Raw genomic sequence first — 3,920 nt, forward strand, 5'->3', positions numbered from 1 at the left:
TGAATATGATATCGTTGCAGTGTCTTGTTTAATGCTTCAAAAACTTGTTTTGTTTGTTTGTTTGAAGTTAAGCACAAAGCTACACAATGGGCTATCTGTGCTCTGCCCACCAAGGGTATTTAGACCCGGTTTCTAGCGTTGTAAGTCCGCAGATATGTCTTGAAAAACAGTAAATTTTCCTAAATATTTATCAAATATATAATTCATTATCAGAAAGCATGATGTCATCATAAATTTTAGATTATTAGGTAAACCTGATGCTTCATACAGACTTAATTTAACTGTCAGTAGTAATATCTGTCTCTTTAAGATATCGCTTGTCGATGACCCTTTCTAAAAATTTACTCAAAATTGCCAAATCGGCGATGTTTTTTCTACAGATTTTGCGCCTTTTGGATATTTCTAGTGTCTTGTGACAAATCTAGTGACTTTCACTGCCGACAACAGTTATATTTAGAAAATCAACTCGCAAGCAGCTCAATAGTATTAACACAATATATTGTTAATTTGTGGATATAGAAGTTATACAAGCTATCATTTCAGGAATATCTTCTCATTTTAAAGATAATATCGAATCCTGTTTTGGTTTGAATTATAAAGAAAAGTTTTTCTCGTTTTAATTCCATACAGATTTGGTTTAGTGACATTCCTGGTGCCTTTAGAATGTCTAAATATCGACATATAGCAGCATTTCGTGGCTACTGTGGAGTTATAAAGACTTAGTGTTCTCCATCATGACTTCGTGTGCTGTAGGCAGTTCTTAGTTGCTGTGTATATTTTGTTTTATAGCGGATAAAAACAAAATTAGTGATAAAATATTTCATATAGTTATTGATGTCACTTTTGATATTATTAGAATAATATATAGACATGTGAATTAAAAACAATGACCTTTGTAGACTTATATCATTTTTGAGCTGCAAGACTTTACTGAAAGAATCAAACTATTTCCCTTCCTTTTGCTATCTTTCAAAATTCTCCTACACAAACGGGTGAATGACAGATTACATCCAAGGTATTTCTTGTTCCTTCTACGACTACTGACAATTGGATAAATTGATTGATCTACCAAGTTTGTAAGATTAAAATAACTTATTTAATGGAGGCAGCCTATCTCTTAATAGAGATTTCTTAAAGGCTTTGGTAAAATTAACCCGCAAGATGCAGATTTAGAAAGACGATAGAAGCCTTCTCTAAAGCCTTTCACTCTGCTAATGCAAGAACCTAGCTACTGTTTACTTGATCTATTACGGCTAACTTCATACTCCATGACATTTACCTGTAAACCAAAACATCGATGTAGACAAAACAATGTTTATGCATAGAATATGTATACTGAAGATCTAAGTGGGCCATAAGTAATCTGTATGTGATATTTGTAGCGAATGCTAATTTTTTAATTCGTCATCTATATCCTACAAGTATCACTGAATCACATGAAATTCATTAAGATTTCAAAGTCTGTAAAACGAAATTATTTGATGTTTCCCGAGCCGAAAACTTAAAATTCATTGACTTCCCAGGTTTCCCTGATACGTGAGGACAGTGAGTGTAGGTTCAGCTATTATTAATATAGTACGTAATGATATCATGTATTCGCTGCTAATCTTAGTGTGACTATGACAGACTTGTTATGTAGATTATGCTTCCTTTTGTTTTCAAATATTAAATCTTTGTATTCCAAGAAGATTACTATTTTTAGTTTAATGTATCTTTTTCATTAAATTATTATTGTACATGAGTATTTAATCTACATATAGATTTAACATGTGATAATTGTAACAATAACAAACAGGCAAGTATGCAGCAGTAAAGGAAGGTGTTCCACCTGGTGGGAAGCATTAATGTCGCTGATCATTTGTTGTTAGTGTTGTTTTCTGCTGCAGAACTCGAGCCATGGGCTGTTGAATATAAAGAATATAAAGTACTCTTGTTTATTAGTATTGCTCTCTCCAACACATAGGACAATTTAAAACATATATTATTAAAGCAACGTTGGGTAAATAATTAGATTTGAAAGAAGGTTGGCTGAGAAAACAACAACCTAGCAGTTTTTCTATTTAACATCTCCAGAAGTTTACTACAAACCTGGGGAAACAATCGGGGTAGTTCAGAAACAGGTGTTTCTCGTAGTCCTTTATGTGGTAACAGAGTAAAGTTGTACTTAGAAGATTGTGATGTTGGAAGATGTTGAACTTGCCTGATGCATGACTGAATTTAGTTGCAAAGGTCGAGCCAGAGGAAGGACGGAAGGTGTGAATGATCGAATATTTTATTATCTCATGTAGTGTAAAACAACTGCCCTTATGAGACTTACGTTCCTTCAGAAAGATGGGATCTCTAAACTCTCAGCCCGGAAAATTTGATGAGGGGAATAACGGGGGCACCTCTAGAAAACCATTTTAACTGGTCAGGACTTGAATTTTATCTTTGGCCAGTGCCCGATGACATCAGAATGGAACTACAGGGGCACTCATACCTTCGCCACATAGCGTTGATCATATTCGGCTCTTTAGAAAATACAATATTTCTATATTTGTTTCGTTGTCAACGGACATGGACTATTTTACGGTGAACTAGAGGGAATAACATTCTACATATTTCCACCAGGTTTCATTAAAATCCGATCATTTTTGTTGACTGAGTTAAAGTGTAAAAATAGTGGTAAGAGATAGGGACGTTTGAAATTTTTGTAACATTGCTGTGATTTTAACCCTCCAAAAAATAAACTCTTCTAAGTTGTGTCATAGTTCTAAAGTATAGCAGTTTTCGTCCAAATTTATTCTGTCGTTTTCGAGATACTTTGCTTTCAAACACAAAGGGTTTAAAACATAAAATCCCTAAACCTTCGATGGTGGAGGTAACTAAAGAAGTGTGATAAGAATATGAAGATCATAATCTGTTACTTTGAACGTCATCAGTAGCAAGAATGTAGCGCATTATCTTTGCACTTTTTAAACAAAAATTAGAAAGCACCGGTGGGAGTCGAACCCACGATCTCCTGTTTACTAGACAGGCGCTTTAACCAACTAAGCCACAGCGCCCTGTTTTATAACAAAGATGGCACTTTGAACTATCTTCTTCGTCCATCGCAGGGAATCAAACTCTGGATGTTAGCTCTATATGCCTGCAAACTTACCATTCCCTCACCGGTTTTAGAATTTCCGATGGGTAAAGTTTGACGAAGAATAGCGAGAGGTAAGAAGAGACTCACTGGACTCTAGGAACCGACAAATGGTTTGAAGACAGTTAGCTTTAATTAAGAAATCTGTTGCAGACAGTGAGGAATAGAGAACAATCGAGAACTATATTCGACTCCTCTTGGTGAACACAAGGAATAGCCCGAGATGGCATTGATATAAAATATAATTACAAATATCATATTCTAATTAATCATGACGCTTAAGTTTACTTATGTGGTTCATTTATTCAGATTAGTGATAAATGCTGATATTTCTTTGTTCTAAACCAATGAGAAGTGACAGTCATATCTAATATATTTTAACAATCCACTAATCTTAAGCTACGTTAAAGGCATTTAGCTGAATATAAGTTTACCTATAACTGGAAAGACTACAAGCTATTGACCATAAGTAAGTTGTCGGTTCCTATGCTACCACCATTTTGCTGAAGGTGTTGGCACGTAAAGCTTACAAGAAAATATTAAGTATGTTAAAGCCCAAATTTCCAGTTTTTTCCTAAAATAATGCAACTTTTACTAATACAAAGTATAGATATATAGCACAGTCAAGGTGTCAGAACATACGTCATGAACATGTCCAATGGTGAACAGTAACACTTGGAGAGGCAGGCAACTGTCAGTTTTAAGAAACCGCCTTGTGTAATGTATAATATACATGAATTGGACGTAATACGTTTCGATAATATTTTTAACATTATAACTTTTCAAACTTATTGCT

The 3,920-nt window shown here is 34.4% G+C and overlaps 1 non-coding gene across 1 annotated transcript; it reads right to left on the reverse strand.

Moving 5' to 3' along the window:
* Positions 1 to 2,970: 2,970 nt before the first annotated feature.
* Trnat-agu lies at positions 2,971 to 3,044 on the reverse strand. Its single transcript has one exon. It is a non-coding gene; the product is annotated as a tRNA-Thr (tRNA).
* Between the last annotated feature and the right edge of the window lie 876 nt (positions 3,045 to 3,920).

The sequence above is a fragment of the Limulus polyphemus genome, unplaced genomic scaffold (assembly GCF_000517525.1).
Source record: "Limulus polyphemus unplaced genomic scaffold, Limulus_polyphemus-2.1.2 Scaffold10916, whole genome shotgun sequence".
Taxonomy (NCBI): domain Eukaryota; kingdom Metazoa; phylum Arthropoda; class Merostomata; order Xiphosura; family Limulidae; genus Limulus; species Limulus polyphemus.